We start from the raw sequence: 6,000 nt of genomic DNA on the forward strand, positions 1-6,000 counted from the left end.
CTTTGATTTAATGCAGCAAGCTCTGTGATCTGTTCAATAATGGTGTTGTCATGTTGGAAATATCTGTAAATCCGGGTAAAACATCAATGGTGTTTTTCACTCATCGTAGGATAATCACAGGAGCTCGTCCGTTACAGTTCTTAGGTTCAGAGGTCACTCAAACCCAGATACATTCATTAGATCTACACAACTATTGTTAGACCAATTTTAGCATACGGAAGTCTTGTATGGTGGCAGAAAGAAGAAGTCGCGAAAGTACAGTCAAAGCTAAATCATCTCCAAAGGATGGTCCTAATGGCGATGACAGCAGCATTCACGACAACTCCTACTGCTGCTCTAGAGGCGCTACTGTGCATTAAACCACTACATGTGTTCCTAAAACAAGAAGCATTATCTTGTGCATACCGTCTTAAGGTTACAGGGCTTTGGAACAGTAACCCATTAGATTATGCTACCAGCCACACTCGCTTGTGGTCTCAAATGGTTACGTGGGATAAGTATTTACTCGCTCCTAGTGACCTAACTCTCACATGCAGTTTTCCTTTCAAAACATTCAATGTGAGCTATCCTCTTCGTGAGGAATGGTTGTATGGTTGTCTGGAACGACAACTTGATGAACACATAGTTTGTTATACGGACGGTTCTCTGTTGAATGGTCGTGCTGGTGCTGGTGTCTACTGTCGTGAAATGAGGCTGGAGCAGTCTCTTTCACTTGGTAGATACTGTACTGTGTTCCAAGCAGAAATCTACGCAATTCTGTGTGGAGTACAATCGGAACTTCAGCAGAGGATCTGTGGTAAACGAATTTATTTTTGTTCCGACAGTCAGGCAGCCTTAAAGGCACTCAGTTCGAATGACTCACGGTCGAATCTAGTGATCGCATGTCGAACTCAAATTGAAGACCTCAGCATTTCAAATGCTGTTTACTTCTTATGGGTACCCGGCCATTCTGGTATTACTGGAAATGAATGGGCTGATGAGTTGGCTAGAGCTGGTGCAACGAATGATTTCGTTGGTCCTGAACCAGCTTTACCACTTTCAACTAGTTGGATGAAGCACAAGATTCGTTCTTGGGCTGCATCCAAACATGCCAGCTACTGGCGCAGCTTGCAAACTTGCGCTCAGACAAAAGCATTTCTACCAGATTTAAATCTTAAATCTTTAAATTAAATTTCTCCAAGCATCATTTCAGTATTCTGGTCAGAGCTCTGACTGGACATTGCAAACTCAATTATCACATGGCTACTGTTCAACGTGCTGAGTATTATCCGTGTGATTTGTGTGAATGCGATTACGGTACTTCATATCATCTGATATGTAACTGTCCCGCTGACCCTTCTGACTATAGCTCCTTACCACATTGGGTGAGAAACGAGAGAATATCCTTCAATTTTAGCTCCGCATACACAGACTCAACCATGTATGAAGAACCAAAAACCCGGATACGTAGCTGCGTCACTACGTATCCGGGTTTTTGGTTCTTCATACATGGTTGAGTCTGTGTATGCGGAGCTAAAATTGAAGGATATTCTCTCGTTTCTCACCCAATGTGGTAAGGAGCTATAGTCAGAAGGGTTCATCGTTCTTCCTGGAGTGAATGAATCCCTTCTGTATTCACCTTAAATAGGGTTTAGCAGATTGTTTGGCATCCTTCAGGGGGTACCGAATTTACTTCTGCTCGTACATACTGAGTCAAACCCTTACCATTTCCTTTCAATCCTTCCCTCTTATATATCGGGAAAATGATGCTAAAAACAAATTGATGGCAAGGCACAAATCTCTAAATATCAAGGGGAACGTGCCATTTGAGCCAATTTGTTCTGATTCCTGATTCGCCGTCAAACCAGTCATTTCCTCGATTCGATAGCCTCGTACCTAGTACGGTTGAAGAATGGCTGCTCACGGCGGACCTTATGTTCCTCCTTTGACTTTGAAAAACCACCAAAATTTCAAGAAATAAAAAAATAGATAAAAAAAAACGAAGAGATGCATAAAAAAACATCTACTTTACTCTGTTACTTGAATTTTTTTGGCTTACGATAATTTTGTGCTGAGATATAGTAGACACACGCGTCCTCGAAAATGCTTCTTAACTGACTTATTTCTCGATATTTTTCTACAAAAGAATTACAAAATGTAGTTCGAATGATGCTTTGTTTTATGCGAAACATTGGAATTTATTGCTTTGAAGGACAACTTTAAAAAAATTCACTAAAATTGTGTTTCTTTATCCGTTAGGTTAAACCGGTAATGACGATTTTTTTAAAAGCATTATTCACGTAAATTTTGATTAGTACATTTTTCATTTAAAATTGTTTATACGCATTAATATTGAAACGGCCATAATATGTTATATCTTAACTTGAATATATATATATATATATATATATATATATATATATATATATATATATATATATATATATATATATATATATATATATATATATATATATATATATATATATATATATATATATATATATATATATATATATATATATATATATCTGGTCACATCGCCTACTTAAAGCAGGAAGATTTGAATGAGTTGTTGTTCTTCCGCAAAGTATAAGAAACATCAAAATGTCCTCTTCCCTTTATTATTTATCATTCCCCGTGAACGATGGAGATAGTTGCGGTTAGCAATGATGGCTGTCATGCTGCTGAGATGTTCAACTTGAGTTGGATTTAGAGAGCAATTTCTTAAACCCAATGTATCAGAAAACGCAAAGTATTAGAGTGATCTTCGCTATATAGATATGTGACGGATGCATGCCAGATATGTCTCTGATATTTTCCATCTGCCATTTTGTGTTTAAAATTGTGATTCGATTCACATCTACATTTTCCTGTCAAGTAAATATTAATTACTAGAACAGATTAGATTAGATTATATCATTTATTTATCCCCGGTTTTAACAGATTACTAGAACACTGTCGATCAAAACCAACAGCGAGTTTATGATTCTGAGCAGTGTTTGACCATGTGTACAAGTAATAAATAAGATTTTTAGTGTCGATATGTGACAACGGATGAAACATGGACCCATCACTTCACTCCGGAATGCAAACGATCATCATCCTAGTGGACTAGAGCCGGTGAATTACGTCCGAAGCATCCAAAGGTGCAACAATCAGCTGGGAAGGTTGTGGCTTCGGTATTTTGGGATGCACATGCTATAATTGGCTCTCTTGAGAAAGGAAAAAACAATCAAGAGCGAATACTACACGGCGTTGTTAAATCTTTTGAATGCAAAAATCAGGGAAAGCGACTTCATATGTCGAAGAAAAAACGATTGTTTTATCAATACAATGCAACGATTCACAAGTCGATGGCAACGATGGTTAAATTGAGTGAATTGCTTCCTCATCCACCTTTTACTCCAGATCTGACCCCCAGTGAATACTGACTATTCGCTGACTTAGAAAAAAATGTTCGTCGGTAAGAAGTTCAACTCCAATGAAGCAGCAATTGCTAAATGTGAATCCTAGATGTTAGAGATGTTATAGAAGCGTTGTAATAATTGTATTGTTTTCGAACGAGATTACATTGATGAATAAAATTGATTTTTGGCTAAAAATGTGTTTTTTGTCTTTCTCATATAGAAAGGCTATGCGATCTTTGTGAAAATCGACTTTTTAACTGAGGCCCGGAGGGCCGAAGGTCATATACCATTCGACTCAGCTCGACGAACTGAGCAAATGTTTGTGTGTGTGTGTGTGTGTGTGTTTGTGTGTGTGTAAGTGTGTGTGTATGTAACAAAAATATGCACTTACTTTTCTCAGAGATGGCTAAACCGATTTTCACAAACAAAGATTCAAATGAAAGGTCTCATAGTCCCATAGCCTGCTATTGAATTTCATTCTGATCCGACTTCCGGTTCCGGAGATATAGGATGATATGTACCAAAAAAGTGAAAAAAATATGCACTCACTTTTTTCAGAGATGGATGAACCGATTTTCACAAACTAAGATTCAAATAAAAGGTATTATGGCCCCATAGTTTGCTTTTGAATTTCATTTGAATGTGACTTCCGGTTTTGATTTGAGAAAAAGTTTACACTCAATTATTTCTGGAACAACTCGACCGATTTTTGCAAACTAAGATTCAAATGAAAGATCTTATAATATCCTAAAAATTTGTGGAACGTTTTATCAGGATCCGACTTCCGGTTTCGGAACTAAAGCGTGATAAGTGGAAAATTACCAATTTTATTAGTATTTTTCCGCGAACGATGGTTAAAAATAGGTACAAGTCCCATTAAACTTACTTATAAATTCTTCTAGTTTGCAGAGCTTGTTAGTTTGTGGGCATGAAAACTTAATTCGGCACTACTGGTCCTCTCTTTTCCTGTTCCGAGAGCACCGAAAGTGACGAAGAAAAATTCCCAAAACTTAGTTCACTTCGATTTCTCTGCGATGCTTGAACCGATTTTCACAAATCTTGATTTGAATTAAAGTTCATACTGTTTTTAAACCTACTGTGAAATTTCATCCGGATCCGACTTCCGGTTTCGCAGTTGAAGGGGGAAGAGTGTCAAAGTTTTCAAATCGTCATATGGAGTGACAATTTGTACAACACCGAAAGAAGAAGAAAACACAAAACGAACAAGGCGTGCTTTGCTCTATTTCGTACACGTTGTGTAGTGTAATAATAATTATAATAATAATAATAATAATAATAATAATAATAATAATAATAATAATAATAATAATAATAATAATAATAATAATAATAATAATAATAAGAAAAGTGATAATAATAATAGTAATAATAATAATAATTATAATAATAATAATAATAATAATAATCCTATTACATGTTTTATGCTGTTTAGCTTGACTTACATACACAGAAGTAACAGAAACGCAGGTTCGTTTCAATCGAAATAGAGCATGAGATAGTAAGTATAAGTTTAACTACGTTCAAAACTGTTCCAATTTGTAGGTCATATTTATTGGTAGTAAACGAACCAACTTCGGCTATTCCGTTTATCTGAATCCGTTTTCGGAAAAATTTGAACGAATTGGAAAATTGGAAAAATGATCAAAATCTGCAAAAAGGATCACACTTACTTTTCTTTGAGATGGCCAAATCGATTTTCACAAACTTATAGGTTCAAAAGAAAAGTCTTACAGTTTCATACGGAATTCCTTAATTTGTTGTGGATACTACTTTCGGTTCCGGAGCTACAGGGTAAACAGGTTTTATAGAGTTGGTGAGATTAGATCCGAACAAATTATACTATTTCTATTCAATAAACAGTTGTTTTTGCGAATTTCACGATTATATTTATGATTAAACATTATTAAACAGTTATATAGTCAAGTTATAATTATTGCATTGGAGTGTAATAATATTGTAACTTTAAAAACCTCAATAAATGAATAGATTTTCTACCCGTAAAAATTACCAATCATTCAGCATCAAACTGATATAATGCAGACTCGTCATCCTCCGCTCTGTTCCATATCCTGCTTCCACCTCGGAAATCGCCGACGATAGAGAGGTCGATGATTGATTTGCACACTTTTATTTCATATGATTTGCTGCTTTTTGGATGATTCGCAGAAAACGACGCAGTGCTCATATATCAGTAAATATTCCTTTTCTGATTAACGAAGCCCGAAACTGATCGTTTAATTTAGTTTTATGAACAAGTTGTCGCTCACGTGCTGTGCATGTAGTTTTTTTTACTATTTTTCTATTCGTACATTTTCATATAAAAACAATCAAACAATCATTATTAAACTTTGGTTAATCTTATGAAGTTTTGCCGCTCGTAGTTTAATGTTTTCTCTGACAAAGGTACCAGATCGTATTGAACTAATGAAACATTTTTTATAGTTGTCTTGTAACAGAATACCTAAACTGGAATTATACAGGGTGACTTGTAGCCCGGGAAAATAGATCCGCAAATCTCTTCTGGCAGAGATATTGCAGAAATTATTTTGTACTAGCCCAACATCTTTCTTTTTGCTCGGGTACTGTGGAC

The sequence above is a fragment of the Malaya genurostris genome, chromosome 2 (assembly GCF_030247185.1).
Source record: "Malaya genurostris strain Urasoe2022 chromosome 2, Malgen_1.1, whole genome shotgun sequence".
Taxonomy (NCBI): domain Eukaryota; kingdom Metazoa; phylum Arthropoda; class Insecta; order Diptera; family Culicidae; genus Malaya; species Malaya genurostris.